Genomic DNA, 22412 nt, shown 5'->3' on the forward strand with positions numbered 1-22412 from the left:
GGCAATACATGGCATGAGGGATTGAACAGAATCAGCCACATGCAAGGCAAGCACCTTAATGGTGCTAGAGAACTAACTTCCTAATCCCTCAATCTAACTTTTGTTTGTTTTGATTTAGGGCCACATCTGACAGTGCTCAGGGGATCATTTGGTGCTAGGTTTTGGAATCCACACCTCCCACAACCACTCAGACTATTGAGCTATCTATCCAGCTGCTAACTTTTTGTTTGTATTTGCTTTTTGGAGGAGTTTTGGGCCATCCCCAGCTGTATAATCTCTATATGAATATCCATGGCATTTTTTAAAAAATAGATCAAACACTTCTAAAATTCATATGGAACAATAAGTCCCCACAAATAACTCAAGCAATCCTTGTGCAAAAGAAAATGGGAGGCATCACCTTCTACAACTTCAAACTGTACTACAAAGTGGTCATAATGAAAATAGCATGGTATTGGATTAAAGACAGATCCTCAGATTAAATAAATCTGAGGAATAGAGAGAGAGTTGTATATTCGGACACAGACTCTCAAATATATGATCATTTGATATTTGAAAGAGGTGCAAGAAATATGAAGTGGAGCAAGGAGAACCTCTCAAATAGTGATTCTGGGAAAACTGGGCAGCTGCATGATAAATAGCTAAACTCAGACATCTTTCTAACGCAATGCATAAAAGTCAGATCAAAATGAATTAAAAGCATCAATATCGGATCTGAATCCATAAGGTACATAGAGGAACACACAGACAGAACACTCCATGATATTGAAGTTAAAGGCATTTTCAAAGATGAAAAACCACTGACCAAGCAAGTGGAAGCAAAGATAAACAAATGGGACTACATTAAACTAAGAAGTTTCTGCATATCAAAGAAAATGGTCCCCAGTTTACAAAGACAGCCCGCAGAATGGGAAAATGATTTACCCAACACCTTTCTGATAAGAGGTTAATATCAAAGATACATAAGACACTGGTGGAACTTCACCCTCCCCCCCAAACAAATTTTAATCCCATCAAAAAACGGGAAGAAGAGATGAATAGAAATTTCTTCAAAGAAGAAATATAAATAGCCGAAAGGCACATAAAAAATGCTCTAGTAGAGAGTAAGAAGGATTGTACCTGCCTGCCACAGAGGCAGGGAGTGGGGTCGGGTGGGGTGGGGATGGCGGGTGGGACTCTGGAAACAATGGTGGTGGAAAATGTGCTCTGTTGGAGGGATGGGTGCTTGAGCATTGTTTGACTGAAGCGCAATCATGCAAGCTTGTAATTATCTCACGGTGGTCCAATAAAACGTCTTAAAAAAAAAGGATTAAAAAAAATGCGCTACGGGGCTGGAGCAATAGCACAGCGGGTAGGGTGTTTGCCTTGCACGCGGCCAACCCAGGTTTGATTCCCAGCATCCCATATGGTCTCCTGAGCACCGCCAGGGGGAATTCCTGAGTGCAGAGCCAGGAGTAACCCCTGTGCATCACCAGGTGTGACCCAAAACGCCAAAAAAAAAAAAAAAAAGCGCTACAGCACTAAACACCAGGGAGATGCAAATCAAAACAACAATGACCCCAATCATGAACAACTTTGTAATGCTCCATCTCATGGTGATTCAATAAAAAAATTAAAAACAAACAATGAGATATCATCTCACACCATAGAGACTGATACACATCAAAAAGAACAAGAACAACCAGTGCTGATATGGATGTGGGGAGAAAGGGACTCTCATTCCCTCTTGGTAGGAAGCCAACTAGTCCAGGCTTTTTGGAAAACAATATGGACATTCTTCAAAAAAATAGAAAATGTGGCTTTCACATGACCCAGCAATATCATTCCTGGGAATATGCCCAAAGAGACCAAAAACACAATACAGAAAAGCCATCTGCACTCCTATATTCATTGCAGCACTATTCATAGTAGCCAAAATCTGGCAATAACCCGAGTGCCCAAGAACAGATTACTGGATAAAGAAACCATGGTTTATTGTTGGAACACTATGCAGTCATGAGGAAAGATAAAGTCATGAACTGTGCTTAAACATGAATGAACATGGAGAGTAATGTTCCAAGTAAAATGAGTCAGTAAGTCAGTAGAGGGACAAACATAGCATGATTGGACTCATTTGTGGGATATATATATATATATATATATATATATATATCTCACATGCACTCTGCAACTATATATATATATACATATATATATATATATATATATATATATATATATATATAGCATAGTAATGGAGTTCATGCCCAGTTTAATCAGTTAATCAGTGGCTGAGTAAATAGCAGTACTCCTACATAAAAAAAAAAAAACATAGTGATAAAAGCATGAGACTAATGCCCAAAGACAATAGAAATAAAGGCTAGGAGGACTGGTCCATGTTTGGAAGTTTTTACTAGTATGGGGCAGGGAAGGCAGTTAGAACCGAGAAAGGACTACTTATGACAATGATAGTTGAAAATCATCACTTTGGACAAGAATTGAGTGCTGAAAAGAGGTAAAGTAAGTGAATTAAGTGATATACATTATAACATTTCAGTACCTGTATTGTAAAACATAATGCCTAAAAGGAGAGAGAGGAGAAAGAGAAGAGAGAGAGAGAAGTATCTGCTATAGAGGAAAGCGGGGGGGGGGTGATGGGAGGGAAACTGGGGACATTGGTGACAGGAAATGTGCACTGGTGAAGGGATAAGTATTGGAATAGTGTATGACTGAAACCTGTTCATGAACAACTTTGTAACTCTGTATCTTACAGCAATTAAATAAAAATAAAAGTGTAAAGAAAATTGTTTTTTGTTTGCTTTTTGGGTCACAACCGGCAATGCTCAGGGGTTACTCCTGGCTTTGCACTCAGGAATCACTCCTGGTGGTACTTGTGGGACCATATGGGATGCTGGGAATCGAACCCGGGTTGGCCGCGTGCAAGGCAAACGCCCTACCCACTGTGCTATTGCTCCAGCCCCAAGAAAATTTTTTTAAGTTTAAACAGAAGAAGGAGGAGAAGGAGAAGAAGGAGAAGAAGAAGGAGGAGATATAGGAGAAGGAGAAGGAGGAAGAGAAGAAGAAATCTTCTCTTTGAGGAAACTAATTCAAGGCAGAAACAGAACTTACACCAGATTCCAGAAGACCCAGGTAGGTAAAACTTTTGTAAAAATGTTGGGGTTTTCTGCCACAGTAAGCACATGTAGGCCTTTGACCTGAATGGGGCTACATATCTGCTAGGACATTTGGGAGCCAGGAATGGCATCAGGTCCTTGAGTGTTCTTAACACCTCACATGCGTTCTAATAGACCCAGGAAAACAATGCATCTTCATCTTGGTAAAAGCAGTGGCAGCTTGGGGGCTTGTTTGTCTACGTGCTTAAGCTGAAGGTTTACAGAAGGAATCTTGGCTTTATGCCTCCTTTGTTCCAGTCCCTATAAAAAGGGCTCCAAGAGAGGCTGAGGCTAAGAGAAACCCGAGTGAGCAAGCTAGTGGGGTGCAGTTAGCTGAGATGTGCTGTCACACTGCTGCTGGTTCAGGCCACTAAGATGACCCCAAGAGCCTGGAGGGGGCTGGATGGTTCAGGGGATAGGGCATTTACCTTGAATTCAGCTGTCTGGCATCCCATATGATCCCCTGAGCACCACCAGGGGTAATTCCTGAGTGCAAAGACAGGAGTAACCCCTGAGCACCTGAGCATAGCCAGGTGAGGTCCACTCCAGCACCACCACCACCAAAAGAAAGTTAGAAAGAAAAGAAAGAAAGAAAGAAATCAGCATGCAGATGAAGTAGCTCCCAGAAAAATTCTTTTCTAAGAGTAAGGGGTAACTTTTCTGAGATTGAGTAAAAGCCAGCAAGTTCACTTCCATTATTGACCTTGGAGGAGGAAACCCCAAGGAAACTAAATCATTAGGGCTAGTCTCTTTACAAGCAAAAATAATATTTTGAAACATCCATAACCCCACCACTCAGAGATAGGCACATTGTACCCTTTGGTGTGTATCTTTCCAGCCTTTGCTTAGACAAACATAATCATACATGGGCATGTTTTTCTCCCCTTTATTTTGACAAAAGGGTGAAACTGCACTTATCTGGGCAGTGGTGATTATTTACATAGCTTAAATAACTTATTTTTCCACACTGGGGTCAAACCCCAGGCTTCATACATACAAAGCATTTGCTCTATCACCAAGCTCCATTCCAGAACTAAAGTTTTAATTTTAGAGCCAGACCCTGAGGCTACACTCTGTTTCTCCTAGGACCTGTGTTCACCCCTCTCCACTTTCCTTGATATCTTGGCTTTATTCTTCTCTGTCTACTGACAGGTGGTACTTTGTGACCATAATGGCAGTCTACAAATTACTGAAAGCTGCAACAACATGCTTAAGTCTCACATGCACTCTGCAACTGAAAGAAGCCAGACACCAAGGAGAAAGGGGACTACTTTTTAAGAGGGTGGCACTTGAGCCCCATGGGTGATTTTTTAAATTTAATTTTTATAAGGTTGTTCACAATAATTTATCACATTTAATATAGCACAGCGGGTAGGGCTTTTGCCTTACAAATGGCCAACCCAGATTCAATTCCTCCGTCGGTCTCAGAGAGCCCCGTAAGCTACTGAGAGTATCTCGCCCACATGGCAAAGCCTGGCAAGCTATCTGAGACATATTCGATATGCCAAAAACAGTAACAACAAGTCTCACAATGGAGAAGTTACTGGTGCCCGCTTGAGCAAATTGATAAACAACGGGAGGACAGTGCTACAGTGCTAATATTCCAACACCAACCCCACCACCATTACACCTTCCCACAATCATTATTTCAAATTTTCCCAACCACCACCCAAGCCTGCCCCAATAGCAGGCCATAAATTATTTATTTTGTCATGCTTGTTATGAATAGTTCTATAAAAATAATCAAAAAGGTTTTTTTGAAGAAAATGTGTGAAGATTATTGTATATCACCCTGGAGCCATTGAACCCTTGTAGACGAGATTATTAACATGTTATTATAAGTTGAGTCTTGTGTGCTAATACTTTTTAAATTAAGATTGGTTGCCTTCTGGGGCTGGAAAAAAAAATGGTTGCCTTCTACTTTAGATCCTATCCAATGTGTGCTACTCCTGGTACATCAGTGGTATAGAGTATGATATGTCACGGCTGCATGCTCCAGGAATTCTAAAATTTTAAATAAGGTCATATAGCAGGAGTTAATATTTTTTTTTTTTGCTTTTTGGGGCACACCCGGCGGTGCACAGGGGCTACTCCTGGCTCTTCACTCAGGAATTATTCCTGGCGGTGCTCGGGGGACCATATGGGATGCTGGGAATCAAATCCGGGTCAACCGCGTGCAAGGCAAACAGCCTAGCTACTGTGCTATTGCTCCAGCCCCAGGAGTTAAATTTTTTAACTGGATGATGACTTTGCAGTCTAGAGGCATCTCTAAAGCTTGTTGATCTCTTCTGAAGCTTATGAGTCTCTGGATCATGGCTGGTTAGTGAGCTTATATGGTGCCAGAGGCAGTTTGTGGCCGTGACTGCCGGGCTCCCAGAAGAACAGGAGGATGGGGGAGGTTGCCCACCCCCTATTCCATGAAAGCATGGAGATTTCAGTCACAAAACCCACATACCTGAGTTTTTCAACAGATTCATTCATGGATGAGGCTCCAAGACTGTGGAGATAGGCTGTGAGCATGGCAGTGACTGGGTTCTGCAGGTTTATGGTTACGGGGGCTCTGTTTTGGTGGGTGGAGGACTCACCCACCCCCTCCAGCGTGCTCTCCATGGGTAATTCTTGGAGGTTATTCATACCACAATGCTTGGGAGACCATACGGTGCCAGAGGATTGAACTCAGAACTCCCCCATGCAAAGTATGTGCTCTGGTCCTTTGAGTTATCTCCCCAGTCTTCATGAACTCTCTTTTGAAAAATAAATTTCTGGGGCTGGAGAGATAATACAGCAGGTAGGGCACTTGCCTTGTACGTGGCTAACCTGAGTTTAATCCCTGGCATCCCATATAGTCCTATATGGTTCCTGGAGCACTACCAGGAGTAATTCCTGAGTTCAGAGCCAGGAGTATTGTTGGGTATGGCCCCAAACCCAAATATATACGTATATGTGTGTGTATGTGTATCCTCTGGGGATACTCACAGTTTTGTTTGGGAGTCCTTTGCCTGCTGCTCAGCCCACTGAGCCACCATCACACTACCACCTTCTGCAGCAATTCTTTTCACAATAACACACACATATACTTTCTTCTCTCTTTCTCTCTCTCTCTCTCTCTCTCTCTCTCTCTCTCTCTCTCTCTCTCTCCAGTCTTCCAGGACTGGGAGAGCAAAAAGATCTGGAATGCTGGAGTGCATGGTTTGCACACAGGAGGCCTAGGTTTTATTTCCAGCACTGCATAGTACCCCAAGCACCATGCCAAGTCTTACCCTAATATGCTCATCCCCCAAAGGAGAAATCTTTCCAAGGTAAATAAACCTGGAAAATCCAAGGCAGGCCCCTCAAATCTCAACTTAGCCTGCCTTGGCCTAATATGTTTTTATTTCTTTCCTTTCCTTTTTTTTTAAGCTACACCAAGCAGTGCTCAAGGCTTACTCCTAGTTCTGTGTTCAGGGATCACTCCTGGCAGAGCTTGGAGGACCAATGTCAATGAGACTGACTGAGACTGGATTGGCCATGTGCAAGGCAAACATCCTACCCACTGTGCTATTGCTCAAGTTGTGAATTGCTTTTTTTATTTTTCATGGTGGTTGGGAGCACCACACCCAAGCAGTCCTCTGGGGATACTGACAGTTTTGTTCGGGTGTCTTTTGCCTGATGCTCAGCCCACTGAGCCACCACCACCACCTTCTGCAACAATTCTTTTCACAAGTTACATCTCAGATTTTGTTTGTTTGTTTGTTTGTTTTTGTATTTAGGCCACACCTGCCTGTGCTCGGGAATTACTTCTGACTCTGTGCTCTCCTGCCAGGCTCTGGGGCCCCACAAGGGTGCTGGGGATTGAATCTCAGTTGGCCACGTGCAAGGCAAATGCCCCCTACCAACTGTGCAATCGCTCCTGCCCTACAGTATTGATTTTGGAAAGTGGGATTATTCCTCCAGTTGAGACTGGAGATTACCACAATCTGTATAAGAGCAGAGACTGGAATAGAGTCTCAGTTTACAACAAACTGCTCTTCGCAGGAAACACTGTGTGTCCAGGGTGGACCCCCGTGCTTGGTCTTCACTGTGCCACTCCATCCCCTGCCACAATGGCTGGTGTCAGGCAGCCAGAACAGCTAGGCTAGGCCTCTCCTAGGAGTTTTCTAGTGAGAACAGTATACACTCTGTGTGTCCTGGGGTGGCCTCTTTGGATGGGAGCCCCAGGCACTCCCAGGAAGCGGGTCACTCTCTCCAAGAACAAAGCCACAACAGAGAAGGTGCTGGGAGAAAGGATTTCTCTCTAGAGCCAAGTGGGTGTAGAACAGGAAGCAATCATGTCAATTATGGACAGTCTAAATGCACAAAGCCAACTAATCCAAGACGCCAATTCCGATGCATTAATAGATGCACTAATCATCAATTGTCTTCTTCTAAAGTTAGAGAAAGTTCCAGAATCAGAGCTTGACTCTTAGTAAACTCAGAATTAAGGAGGTAGAAGTGATGAGTCTGTGTCTACTGCCAGAGAAGCCAACACAGATCTGTAAACCAAGTAGCTACAGCATGTAAAACAGGGAGGCATTCACTTACACAGAACCCCAAAACTGTTCCCAGCTGCTGACAGTACACTGTCAGCAAACAAGGCGGGGAAGAGCTTCCCTGGGGAACTTTCAGAAAACTTTCTCTTTGCTCTGAATGTGCCCTCATTGCACTGGAGGAAAACAGGCAATAAACCAGACACAACACATGGAAACTTGGGATGGCAACACAGCTGATGGAAAAAATAAAACAACGATGTGATCAAAGGGCCAGAAAGTTACTGCAGCAGAGTTCAGGGAACATGAGCCCCGGAGGGAGTGTCGGAGCGCAAAGAGGCCCAGGTGGGTCAATCAACTTCCATAAAGGCTCAGAGACAGGAGGCCTGTGTGTTGTGTTTTTGTTCATTTAATGTCATTTATTTATTTACTTATTTAAGGAGTTTTGGGGCCATATCTGGCATTGTTCAGGGCTTACTATTGGCTCTGAGTTCAGGGTTTACTTCTGTCAGGCTTGGGGGACCCTATGGGATGCCAGGGATCAAATCCATGTCAGCAGCATGCAAGGCAAATGTCCTACCTACTGTATTATTTCTTCAGAACCTCATTTTCTTTCTCTTTTTTAAGATTTAGGGTAACATCCAGCAGTGCTCCTGGCTCACTCCTGGCTCTGTGCTTGGGGATCACTCCTGGTGGTACCTTGGGAGACCATATGTGGTGCCAGGAATGGAATTTTGGTTAGGTGCATGTAAGACAAGGACCTTAATCCTGTGTTATCTCTTTGGTAGTTCCTTTGCAACAACTTTTATATAACTGGAGTTATGAGAACGGACTTTTTTGGACTCCCTAATTTCCCCTTCCCCTGTCCTGGCCTGACAAGTCTAAGAATCATGTTATGGACAGTTCAGTTCAAGTCAATACCACTACAGAATATTATTTAAAACTTCTTAGTGTTTTGTTTTGTTGGGAGGCCACAGTCAAGAGTTCTCAGGAATTATTCCTGGTTGGTGCTGGGGACCCTATGGGGTCCTAAGGATTGAACCCAGGTCAGCCCTTTGCAAGGCAAGCACCATACCTGTTGTACTTCTCTCCTCAACACTCCTTCCTTCCTTCCTTCCTTCCTTCCTTCCTTCCTTCCTTCCTTCCTTCCTTCCTTCCTTCCTTCCTCTCTCTCTCTTTCTGTCTTCCTTCCTTCCTTCCTTCCTTCCTTCCTTCCTTCCTTCCTTCCTTCCTTCCTTCGTGGCCATGTGCTGCTACCCCACCTCGGCCAGCCACCAACAAATGCAGGAAGGAGGAAACAGGGCCACCAGGCTGGTTGGTGATCAGTTGCTGTTTATTCCATTCTCCCCACGCGCTTGTTCCAGTCTCACTAAGCACCTCATTCCAGTCTCACACTGCCCCTCATTCCCGTCTCCTCCTGTCCCCCATGCTAGTCTTTCCATGCTCCATCTGGCTGCCTTGGTCTAGAGCCCACCCTCCAAGCATTGTGGGTAGCAACCACCCCTATGTCCTCTAGCACAATCAATATATGAAAGCCCTTCCTGATCTCCTGCAGCCAGGAGATCAGCTCAAGGGCGAAGTAGCACCTATGGTGTGTTTCTCCTTTCCTTAGACCAATAACCATTTAAGCATTCATCTTAATTCTACTTCTTAGGTAAAAAGGTAAAGGCCCTCCTGTTGATTGTCGATTTACTCGAGCGGGCCCAGTAACGTCTCCATTGGAGACTTTGTTGTTACTGTGTTTGGCATATCGAATACTCTCGGTAGCTTGCTGGGCTCTCCGAGAGGGGCGGAGGAATCAAACTCGGGTCGGCCATGTTGGTCGCTTGCAAGGCAAACGCCCTACCACTGTGCTATCGCTCTAGCCCTAATTCTACTTCTTAATATTAGTCATTTTGTATGGACACAGTAAGAGATACATTATGCTTGTAGAGTGGCTCTCCTGGGGACATTTTGCTATAGATTTTTATTAGACATGAAAGCATGAAAGTACATATCTCAAGAGGGGAGATGCCAGTGCCACATGTGCTCAGGCGCCATGTGCTCGGCCACTTGGGTGAAAAAAAAGCACATGGGCTCAGGCAGCATATGCATGCCCTTCCTTTGTTCAAGGTGGCTTTTATAGGGTTTCTCCAACCTGCCCCCACGTGAGGCTTCTTCCTAGGTAAAAGTCAGTTGCCAAGGAGATTACCAGGGAGGTTGGGAGTGGTGATGGTCTTCTTTGGGCTGAATCACTAAAGTTAATCGGATTAAGGGAGAGGTCAAGGGTATTTCGAGGAATTTCCTTCAGGGGGAGGGGTCCTATCTCCTCAGGGTCCACTGCTCAAGGTCTTATCCATATCTATAAAGTGGATCAGCCTTGGGATTTTCCTCTCAGAAGTTTTGCTGACCCTTTCCCTATCTACCTGCCTACATCATTCCTGTGTCTATACAAAAAGAACATTGCTCTGAAGTAAACTATGCAAAGAACATAAGGGAAGGAGAAAAGCAATATTCACTTACAAATACAAAATCAGAAATTTCTGAGCAATTTGACTTTACAAGTCACAGGTACTGCTTAGGGGAAACGAGTGATTAACAGGTAGAGAAAGCAGAGCCCAGAGAAGTTAAAGAGGAATACCGAGGAAATGGGAGTGCTTTGGGAGCATTGTGATGGGTATTACTCAATAAACCTAAGCTCTTTGTAGCAGAGGAGAAAGCACAAACCAATGTTATCCTACAGGGGGTCACTTCTGGTGGTGCTCAGGGCACCATGCAGTACCAGGGTTCACCTGTTACATTCTCTCTCCAGCCCACAGATCTCAAGTTCTAAATCCTCATCCACACCACTTACAGTTGGGTGTTTCCAGCTTCTGCCTTTGTTCTCAGGATTGAAGGTGACTGAGAACAGTGCCTTGAAGAGCATGAGTTAGGCAATGGCTGCCTTCAAGACAGCTGCTTCCTAGAGTATAGGGAACCCTCCAGGTGAGAGAGCATCCAACCGACTGGTTTGTCATACGTTTCCTGAGATGCATCCACACCACAGGCTCTTGCTGTAGGAGGCTCCTTTCTTGGGAGGGCTAAGTTCCACTCCTGACTTCCGAAAGTTTGGACTCTCATTTGTGACCATGGAGACACTCAGATATTAGCAAAGCAGTACAGGTGAGGCCAGTCAGAGAATTGGGATTTACAGAGGTTAAGCCACATTATAGGAGAAGACCAGCCAGAGAAACACTAAGGAAGCTTCTCGGGGAACCCCAGGCCCATTCTGACATCTGGGGCAGCGTGGTACTTGTGCCACACTTCTTGTTGCTTTGTTGACTCATATCTCATGTGTGGTAGTACTTTGCTTACTAAATAGAACATCATCTTCTCTACTTCTACTGATGCCTTTTTATCTGGGTTTACTGGGAACAGTTTGTTTTCCTCTCTCCTGGATTTCAGTTACCAAATAGATGGAACTTTTTCAAGTTTAAAACAGCAACTTGAAGTGGGTGGGGTTGGGGTGGGGGTGGGCTGAAGCAACAGGACAGCTGGTAGGGAAGGGTTCTTGCCTTGCACATGGCCAACCCAAGATTTAATTCTCAGCATCCCATATGGGTCTCTGAACCCCTTCAGGAGTGATCCCAAAGTGTAGAACCAGGAGAAAAGCCTGAGCACTGCCGGGTGTGACCCCTTCAAAATGCAAAACAAACAAAACCACAGCAAGTTAGTGCAAAACATAGCCCAGGTAATGGGTTTTGGCTTCATCTCTTCCCAGTTGCGTTTTTTGTATGTTTGGTTTGAGTAGTGGTGCTCAGGAACCAATCCTGGTGAATTGCTGCTCACAGGCCGCTCCTGACCAAGTGGTGCCGGGAATTGAATCTGAGACTCCTGCATGCAAAGCCTGTGCTCTTGCCCTTTGAATGCTGTCCCAGGCCCAGAGCGTCGTATCTGAGTAGGACCCGCTGCCTTTTCCACTTCTTGAATTGTTTCACTAGAGCTTAGCATTCCCAAGGCATGTAAGGACAGAGGAGAAGAAATGCAAGCAGGATGCTGTTATAGACAGTCCCTGTTCTGTGGCCCTTTGACCCACTAGGAAGTGGAAAGGCTTGCTCTATTTCCTGAGAAAACTACAGCAAAAGGAATTTTAAGCTGTGTATTATTTTTGGATTGTGTTCCAATCTGGTTGGTTTTTCCCTAGTAGAACAGGAGTTAAGTCATCCAAATATTATCCCAACAAAAACAAGAGAAAGCTACCTGGATGTTGTGTGCAAAAGCAGTCATGTTGCGATGATGTATTTATTAAAGACCTCCTTGGGTACTCCTGGCTCTGCACTCAGGGATCATTCCTGGCAGTTCTCAGAGAACAATATGGAGTGTGAGGGATTGAACTGTAAGGAAAGTGCCTTACTGTTACTGCTACACTATCTCATCAGATCTCCTCCTTCCCCTTTTCTCCTTCTCCTTCTCCTTCTCCTTCTCTCTCCTTCTCCTTCTCCTCCTTCTTTCTCCTCTCCCTTCTCCTCCTCCTCCTTCTTCTCTAAAGAATCTTTTTCTTTTTTTTATTTATGTATTTATTTTTTTTTCCCATGCCAGCAATGCTCAGGACTTACTCCTGACTGTGTCCAGGGTTCAATCCTAACAAGGCTTGGGAGACCATATATGATGTGGGTGAAAGAACCCAGTCACAGGTAAGGCAAGTGCCTTAACCCTGTACTATCTATCTGGCCATAAAACAATCTTATATCTAGTTAAATCAGGATTCTTCACCAAGACTGTGAAAGAGCTTTTCTTTGCCACACCTGGCAGTGTTCAGGAATTATTCTTGGTGGTGCTTGGGGGACCTTATAGGATGCTGGGGATCAAACCCAGGTTGGTCGTGTGCAAGATGAGTACCTTGCCCGCTGTACTATGACTCCAGCCCCAAGACTGCTATTTTTGATATTTCATGTTATTTAAATATTCTAAGAGTTGATCTAGTGGTCTTTCTTTCTTTCTTTCTTTCTTTCTTTCTTTCTTTCTTTCTTTCTCTTTGTTTTGCTTTTTGCATCACACCTTGAGATGCACAAGGGTTACTCCTGGCTCTGCACTCAGGAATTCCTTCTGGTGGCCCTCGGGGGACCATATGGGATGCCCAGGATTGAACCCAGGTTGTCTGCGTGCAAGGCAAATGCCCTACCTGCTGTACTATCGCTCCGCCCTTGGTCTTGCTTTCTGGGACTTTGCTTGTCTCTGTATTTTTATTCAGTTCTGGGCCTATTAGTTATTTCTCCAGATGGCAAGTAGTTTGTTATTTACCACTTTTTTTTTCTTTTTGAGTCACACCCAGCGATGCACAGGGGTTACTCCTGGCTCTTTACTCAGGAATTACTCCTGGTGGTGCTCGGATGCTGGGAATCAAACCCAGGTCGGTTGCATGCAAGGCAAACGCCCTACCCGCTGTGCGATCGCTTCAGCCTCTATTTACCATTTTTAATGGATCATATGGACAAAGAAAGAAAGGTTGAAAGGTTGTAAGGCCTACTTTACCCCTTCTGTGTTGTTTGTGACTTTATTTCTCCCTCATGATTTCTTTATTCAAGGGGGCATGCTGAGTAGAAGAATCTGGCTGGGGAATGGAGCTCACCCTAAGGCAGGTGATACTCACTGGATTCCTTAGCTTGTAAGGTCCACACTGATCTTGTTAGCCCATACACAAACTCTCAGATGGTGTGTCTGTCTTCTGTGTAGGACTCAATGAGAAGGGAGCAGGATCTGTGCGGAGGGATGGGTAAGGTCCCAAGATAGGGATTGTTGTTGGTGGTGCTTGGAATGTTCCAGAAAATGCATTCAATTCTATACCCATTTGTCCTCATATCTTATCTTGGTCTACATGCTAGTAATGAATAACTAAATGAATGATGTCAGAAGCTGAACCTCAGTGTGAAGCAAAAAACTTCTTTTAGTTCTAAGTGCCTAACACAGTCCATTGCCCCCAGACCTTTGTCCTCTGACAGCTGGTCGGATGCCAACCACACTTTTCCTAGATGCTCCAGGCAAACTTCCAGCTGGCTGGAAGACTGTGTTCATTAGCTGCTCTAACGTGAGAAGGCATATGACTAAGAGTGATTTCACAATATAATTCTTGTCTGGGTTTGATCTATTCTCCCAGATATGTGTTGCACATTAGTGCATGTCATATCTGTCAAGTTTCTTGATTTAAAAAAATAAATAAATAAAATTTTAAAAAATTTTCTAATGCAAGTCAACTAAAAATTATTTAAACTTTTCTTTCTCTTTTTGGATCACACCCATTTGTGATCCAAATGTACAGGGGTTACTCCTGGCTCACGCACTAAATAATTACTCCTGGCAGTGCTCCAGGGACCATATGGGTTGCTGGAAATCAAACCTGGATTGGCCTCGTGCAAGGCAAACACCCTACCTGCTGTACTATCGCTCCAGCCCTAAACTGTTTTTTTTTTTTCTTAGCAGTGATGACCTTACCATGAGAACATGTCTCTTTCCTAAGATTTCTTTCAATCTCTCCAGAAGAAAAGAGGAAGCACTAGAAGCTTGTTTTGTATCCCACTGACACCAGTTTGAATCCCTGGCACCACGAATGGTTCCTTGAGCAGTCCTGGGATCACAGAACCAGAAATGGCTCCTGAGCACTGCTGGGTGTGGCCCCCAAACCAAAACTGAACAATTTTTTTTAGAAGAGCAAAGGGTTGGAATAGACATTTGTATAAAGGAGATATACAAATAGACAAATAGCCAACAAGCACACAAAAATATGCTTAACATCATTAGTCCTGAGGGAAATGCCAACCAAAATCATACTTCACTCACACCCACTAGAATACTAGGATGGCTTTAATGGACAAGATAGTTAATAGTAAGTGTTGATAAGAATATGGAGAAACTAAAGTTTTCTTATAATGCTGGTGGAAATGTGATACAGTGCAGTCCCTTTGGAAATGTCATTTTCAAGGGTCTGAGAAATAGTACAGTGGGCAGGGTATTTGCCTTGTATACAGCTGATCTGGGTTTGATCCCTAGCATCTCTATGGTTTCCCAAGCACCACCAGGAGAAATTCCTGAATGCAGAGCCAGAAATAACCCCTGAGTACAGCTGAGTGTGGCCCCTAAAAACAAAACAAAACAAAATTGGAAAGCTGACACTTTCAAATGGTTGAACATGGAGTTACCATGTAAACTGCAATTCCAAAAGAAAGGAAACGTGCACATACACACACACACACACACACACGCACACACACACCCTAAATAAATGCTCATAGGGGTGTTATTGATAATAGCCTAAACACAGAAACAGTCCATCAAGTGATGATAAAGAAAGAACTTGATAAAGATAAAGAAAACACTCAGGCCGGAGTGATAGTACAGCAGGTAGGGTGTTTGTCTTGCACGTGGCTGACCCAGGTTCAATCCCCGGCATCCCATATGGTCCCCCCAGCACCGCCAGGAGTATTTCCTGAGTGCAGAGCCAGGAGTAACCCCTGAACATCACTGAGTGTGATCCAAAAAGCAGAAAAAATATGAAAGAAAAGAAAACACCGCACTTGCATATAATGAAATATTATTTGGCAGTGGAGAGCAATAAGGCATGCTGATGCCGGCACTTCCATTTGTGTTAACGAAATCAAATTTGAACCACTGTCAATGTGTTAGTAATACAATATCATAGAGTCTTAAAAACATTCTAAATAACTGAAAAAAGTCAGTCATGTGAAGTTGTCTTTTGGAGGATTCCAGCCCAAAGCACAGTTGGGCCGGCGAGTTCATCCAGACGAGATCCCTGGTGCTGAGGCCAGCGGAGTTGGGAGTGAAAATGGGTGGGGGCTGTTTCTGGGTGTGGAGCTTCTTTTCTGAGTGATGATAGATTCTAAGGTTGATTTGGTGTCTGGAGAGATACTACAGTGGGGAAGGCCTGCGCCTTTTGTGTGTCTGCATCCTCCTGAGCCCTGTTTGATCCCCGGCATGGCCTATGTCCCTGAGTACCAGCAGGGTTCACTCCTCAGCACAAAGCCAGGAACAGACCTTGAGCATTATTGTAGGATGCAGCCCAGATGCCACACACAGAAACACACACATGCACGTGTGCACGCGTGCGCACACACACACACACACACACACACACAAACTGAAATTGATTCTAGTAATTGTTGTGCAACTGTTGAATATAGTAAAAATCACTGCTCTGTATTCTTTGCGTGGGAGGGTCACGTGGGTGCTGAGTCAATAAAGCTGCTTTATATTTCAAATACATAAACCACCCAAACCCCAAACGGAGCCGTTGTCAGCCTTCCTCCTATTCTTCCAGCAGGGATTTCACTCCTCTGCTTTGCCTTTCATCCGCTGTTGCTTCCTCTTGACTAGAATGCTCCCCGCCAACACACTTGTGTCTACCCTTTGCGAACACCCCAAGGATGCCACAGGCCCAGGCCTGATGTTTCTCTGCAATTCTTGCCAAGTAGGGCGGCACGGGGAAGGTAAACAGACTGGGCTGGTCCTGTGGCAAATCTGGAATGTGATGACAGGCAGACCGTGAGAAGTGAGGAAACCCCTCCTCGGAGGATGCCTGAGGCCCTCCTTCAGATGGGAGCCAGGAGGAGAAGCCTGACTCCCCAGGTGGGTCAGGAAAGACAGAGGTCCTTCCCCAGGGCAGCATCAGACCGAGGGCACCACTGGCGTGGGATGGACATGGGTGATTCCTGGCTGAGCACTGTCCCATGAACACTTATGCCTGCTGCCTTCTGCTGGTTTAAGCCCCCTGCTGAGGCAGTGAGGTGCCAGGGAAAGATTCTTTTCCTCTTTTGTCTGGTGTTGGGGTTGAGGACCTCTTTTCTCTTTTACAAATGAAGACATTCAATTTCAAAGTGATCAAGTGAAGGGCCAGAAGGATAGTGGGGGGGAGTGTGGGGGGGTTGCCTTGCACACAGCCGACACAGGTTCGATCCCTGACATCCTATATGATTCCCTGAGCACCACCAGGAGTAATTCCTGAGTGCAGAGGCAGGAGTGACTCCTGCGCATTGCCAGATAGGACCGAAAAACCAAAACCAAAGTGATCAAGTGAGTGGCCTAACATTGCCTAGTTAAGGGCTGAGCTAGTGTAAAGGGCTAGTGTGTCCCTGAGCATCACCTGAGCAATCTCTAAGCCAGACAGGAGTGCCCTAATCACACAACACAAAACAAAAAGTGGAATGGCTAGGAGTGCTTGAGCTGGAGTTTGACTTTTTGGGGGGCGTGGGGGGAAGTTGGAGGGAACTGACCAGTGTAGTACTAGGGAGCTTCACCCTGTGAGGGTGAGATGGAATAGAAACTCCTGCGTACAAAGCATGTCCTCAACCCTGTGCACTTTCCCTGGGCCTACAATGGACACTTTCATTTTTTTTGTTTTGGGTCACACTAGTCATACTCTGGGTTTATTCCTGGCTCTGCACTCAGGGATCACTTCTGACAGGGCTCAGAGGACAATATGAGATGTCAGGTGGAACCCAGGTTGACCGAATGCAAGGCAAACCCTCTACCCATTGTACTATCGCCCTGGCCCTACAGCGGACTCTTTATTTATTTATTTATTTATTGCTTTTTGGGCCACACCCGGCAATGCACAGGGGCCACTCCTGGCTCTGCACTCAGGAATTACTCCTGGCGGTGCTCTGGGGACCCTATGGGATGCTGGGAATCGAACCCAGGTCGGCTGCATGCAAGGCAAACACCCTACCCACTGTGCTATCTCTCCAGCCCCTACAGCGGGCTCTTTAAAAAATAGAATTCAGGGGCTGAAGAGATTACAGCATGGCTTTCAGCATGGTCCAGCAATTTGCAGAGGTCATCAGTGTCCCAACAATGGGATGCTACTAGACCAAACTAAACTGTCCTGAGCCCCAGGATTGTTTACATTGAGACCAAAAAGCATGGGGAGGCACATGGCACGTGCTGCTCATGGCAGAGGCCTTCTTCAGAGGCATCTGAAATGAACACGCATATAAAAACAAAAAACATAGTATGAGACTAACACCCAAGGATAGTTAAAACAAGGGTCGAGGTGAATGGTCCATGGTTGGAAACCTGCCTTAAGGGCTGGGGCAGAGGGCTGTTGGGATAAAGGGACTGTGATGATAATGATGGTTGGAGGGATTGCTCTGGGTGGGAGATGTGTGCCAGGCATGATAGCCTCTCAGTATCTGCATTGCAAACTATAATACCCAAAGTACTAAAGTACTTGCCATAGAGGCAGGCTGGGGGACGAGGATGGAGGGAAGGATATGGAGGGTATTGATGGTGGGAAATGTACACTGGTGGAGGGATGGGTGTTGGAACATTGTATAACTGAAACTCGATCATGAAAACTGTGTGACTATCTCACAGTGATTCGATTTTTAAAAAAAAAAGTAATAAATAAATAAATGAATGACATGTTCACCAAATAATAAGTAAATAAAATAAAATGAAACAGACACACATGCAGCAGGGCCTCTGCTGGGCAGAATGCATCTGACAGAATCAGCATGCTTTCCCCCTCGAAGACCAGAAAACCTTTGCAAAAGGGTGAAGCAGAAGACAAAAGTCAGAATGTGGGTTTTTCTTTTGGGGGTAGCAGGGCAGTCATCGCTGACCCTCCATGGGAGCTGGTCCCAGTGATGTCTAGAGAACTGCATGGTGCCTGAGGATCCAGCTGGGGTCTCCTGCGTGCAAGGCAGTGTCCTGCATAATCTTGTTGGTTTGAGTAAACAGCACCCCTAAAGTGTTGGACACAGAGAGGCATGAAGAGGAGGGCAGTGACTCCCCTTCCAGGGAAGGTCGGGAGAGAGGGTTAACTAAGGGTTAACTACATAGGGTTAACTAAGCACCTTCCAACTCCTTCATGCCAGATTGACACCTTGGGGCCTGAGCACCACTTTAAACTCCTTCCCCCACCCCAACCCACACTGGGCAGCTCCTTCTATAGTGGTGACCCTTGGTGGGAGACCCTTCAGGAAGAAAAGCATGAGATGAGGAGGGTTAGACTGTGGCTCCTGTCTGCCCACCCAGGAAACCAACTCAACTGCCTGCCAAAGAAACTGGCAGAGGAGAGTGTGACATGAAGAGGTGAGTCATGGGGGCAGGAGCAATAGTACAGTGGGTAGGGTGTTTGCTTTGCACACAGCCAACCCGGGTTCGATCCCTGGCACCCCATATGGCCCCCTGAGCACTGCCAGGAGTAATTCCTGAGTGCAGAGTCAGGAGTAACCCCTGAGCATCACTGGGTGTGACCCAAAAAAGCAAAAAAAAAAAAAAAAGAGAGATGAGTCATGGGAAAGGGGGTCTCTCCCCAGACCTCAGCCAGCCCCCCAGTGTATCTAGAGAGCACTTCCCCTGGTTGGGATTACGTGCCTTTACACACGTTCAAGGAGCTGAGACCGCAGAGGCAGCGCCTGCAGGGCCCTTAGGGGCTGTAAGTGCGCCTGAGGTCTCCATTCCTCTGCCCTTTGTCATCTCTCATGACCATGAGCTGTCAAGGTGGGGAGGAAGGAGTTTCGTTTCCTCTCGGAACACACTCAGACTTCATTTCTCCCTGGGATTGCTCAATTTCCCTTCCTGTGTTTGCAAAGGCCTCAAGCATGTGACTGCTTTGGCTGCTCTCAGCGTTCACCTCCCCCCTCACCTTCCCACTCCACAAGGCCCCATCATACTTCCCCAGACTAGATGCACTGCCCCCCCGTGTCCCTGATGAGGGCTGTCCCTGTTACAGTGGGCACAGGTATGCTGCTACTTGTGCTCAAGTAATCAGGACTGAAAGCTCAAAGCTGCACAGTGGGGTGAATCAGAAAAGACTTGATTTCAGGAAAGGGAAAGGAAGGCAGGAAAGCCCCCAGTTGATGGAAGGGGTCTCCTAAGGATTGCAGAGAAAGACAGAGCCCTTACCTTTTATACTCTTTTAACAAAGATGGGTGGGTCAGCATTTCTTGATTATGCTCCAAGAATGTTGCTGTTAAAACAGGAAAAAGGATGCTGAGATAATCCTCTTCTGGGGTCTGGTCAGCAGGGCCAAGGTCATCCAGATTATCAGGCACCTCTTAGTCTGCCCTCATGACCTTCAATACCAGATGATTACCTTCAAGACCTATCATCTTATCCAGCCTGTGGCCCCCACCCCCCCACCAGTCCATCATCCTCTCCCAGCAGGCCCTCTGTAGCTTTCTCTGGGTCCTGGCACGTGAGTGGAAAATTTGGTTTTGACCTTTCTCCCAGAGGGACTTTCCATATTTCTGCTTGTTTGATTTTGCTTTTGGGGACACACCCAGCAGTGCTCAGGGATTACTCCTATCTCTTAGCTCAGGGATCAATTCTAGGGGATTGGAAGTAATGTTGGTGGATCCCATGGACTTATGTGAAACGGGGATGAGAAAGATGGTCACTTTCTCCCCATCCACCTCAGAGTGGGACCCAGAGTTACTGGGTTCTTGTCTAGCTTGCAGAAAGGAATTTCAGGAGTAGACAAGCAGTGAAGTAAAATAGATTTTACTTGGAGGGTTTTTTTTGGGGGGGGTGAGAGTGAGAGAGAGAGAGAGAGAGAGAGAGAGAGAGAGAGAGAGAGAGAGAGAGAAACAGAGAAACAGAGAAACAGAGAAACAGAGAAACATACTCAAGAGAGAACGGGGGCTTCTCCAAGGGCAGAGAGAACCCCTAGACACATCACAGCACTAGACATGAAAGCATGAAAGTACACATCTCAAGAGGGTAGATGTGGGTTACATATGTGCTCTGGCACCACATGTGCTCAGCCACGTGGGTGCAAGCAGCACATGGGCTCTGGCAGCATATGCATGCCCTTCCTTTGTTCAAGGTGGCTTTTATAGGGTTTCTCCAATCTGACCCCATGTGGGGCTTCTTCCTAGGTAAAAGTCCATTGCTTAGGAGGTTACCAGGGTGGTTGGAAGTGGTAATGGTCTTCTTTGGGCTGAATCACTAAAGTTAATCAGAGTAAGGGGAGATGCGGGTATTCGAGGAATTTCCTTCATGGGGAGGGGTCCATCTCCTCAGGGTCTGTTGCTGCTCAAAGTCTTATTAGTATCCACAGGGTAGATCAGCCTTAGAATTTTCCTCCTACAAGATTTGTTGACCAAGTTTTGTTGCTGAGGGCCTTTCCCTATCTACTTGCCTACATCAGAGGGACCATATGGAATGTTATGGTCGAACTTAGGTCAGCCACAATGTTAGGCATTTGCCTTACCCACTCTGGCCCCGACTTTCTGGTTACCTATCTCCCACCCACCCAAGAACTGGCCATTCCCCTCCCCTGTCCCATTCCTGATGGGCCACTGGAGTCTGGACGCATGGTGCAGGCTGCCTGATCAGATCAAATAGGGCTTCACCAGACTCCTACAGGGGCTGGCAGTGGCTCGGGCAAGCAGGGGACCCCAGAGAACAGCCACCGTTGGGGGAGCAGAGTGACGCACCTCTGGTTTCTTCGACCCGGACAGCAGGTTGGACCTGGCTCTGTGGGGGGCAGTTTCCCTCACCGTGCAGCTTTGAGCCTGGATCTCAGATCTCCCCAGGGTTACGTCAGCTTCCTAGGAACCCCAGGAAGCTTTTCTGCTGAATTCCACCATCTGGTGACTCAGCTTGATAGGAAGGAGCCACTGAGAATATCCTGAGCCCAGAATGCTGCTTCCACACCCGTCCATGCTCCTGTCCAGGAGGCTGGGCCACAGCTGCCTCTTGGGAACATGCAATTCTGCTGCGTCATTCTTGCATGTCTTCCCGCCTCCTCCTGCTTTGGCTGTGTGTGTGTGTGTGTGTGTGTGTGTGTGTGTGTGTGTGTGTGTGTGTGTACCCACCCTCACAAAGAAAATGACACTTTTGTGAGTGAACGGAATGAAAGAGTGCTGGTAGTAATTTCACCCGGCTACTGGTAGAACAGGGCTGTCCCAAGAACAGTAGGTCTTTTTGCTTCTGTTTCTGTTTTTCTGCCAGCAGTGCTAAGGGCCTTCACTGAGGAGGTAGTCAGAGGTCACTTCTGGCAATGTTGGGGAACCATGCAGTGCCAGGTATTGAGGCCAGGGCCTCCCACACGACAGTAGGTCTTAATTGGCGTCTGAGTGGTGCATCACCTCATTCCACTTGAAGCTGAAGAAAATGACTACAGTTCCCTGATGAGTAAAGGCTGCTCTGGACTGCCTCTCCAAAGCCATCTGGAAATAGCCTATTGCTAGGTGGCCTAGGTCAGAGATTTTTTTTAAATTAAAAAAATTTTTTTTTTGGTGGGATTATACCTGGTGATGCTCAGGGGTTACTCCTGGCTCTGCACTCAGGACTTACTCCTGGTGGCACTCGGGGATGATATGGGATGCTGGGGATTAAACCTGGATTGGCCACATGAAAGGTAAGCGCCCTCCTGCTGTGCTACCGCTCCAGCCCCCCAGGTTCCGAGTTGCCATGCTGCTTTGATTTTCTTCACCAACTCCCCACCCCCATGTGCAGTCCAGTCCCCTTCAGGAAGACAAAAGTGGGGCAGTTCCAAGATGGAGGGCGATAAAGTGTTTCAGATATTCTGCACAGGGTGGTGCTTCTTCCACACCAGCTATCACTGGTGCCGGGAGGTAGGAGAGGCAAGAGGCGAGTTTGAGGATCAAACCCAGGGTACAGAGGGCTGCAAGGCCAAGGTGCTGGGCTCCACTTACAGAGCATCTGCCCTGTGTCCCACCTGGTTTCCTGAGCATCACCAGGAGTAACCCCTGAGCATCACCAGTCTGGACCCTAAGCCTTAGCAACAAACAGAGACCCCTTCCCCCCATCCCTC

The sequence above is a fragment of the Sorex fumeus genome, unplaced genomic scaffold, assembly GCF_029834395.1.
Source record: "Sorex fumeus unplaced genomic scaffold, SorFum_2.1 ptg000063l, whole genome shotgun sequence".
In the NCBI taxonomy this organism is placed as follows: domain Eukaryota; kingdom Metazoa; phylum Chordata; class Mammalia; order Eulipotyphla; family Soricidae; genus Sorex; species Sorex fumeus.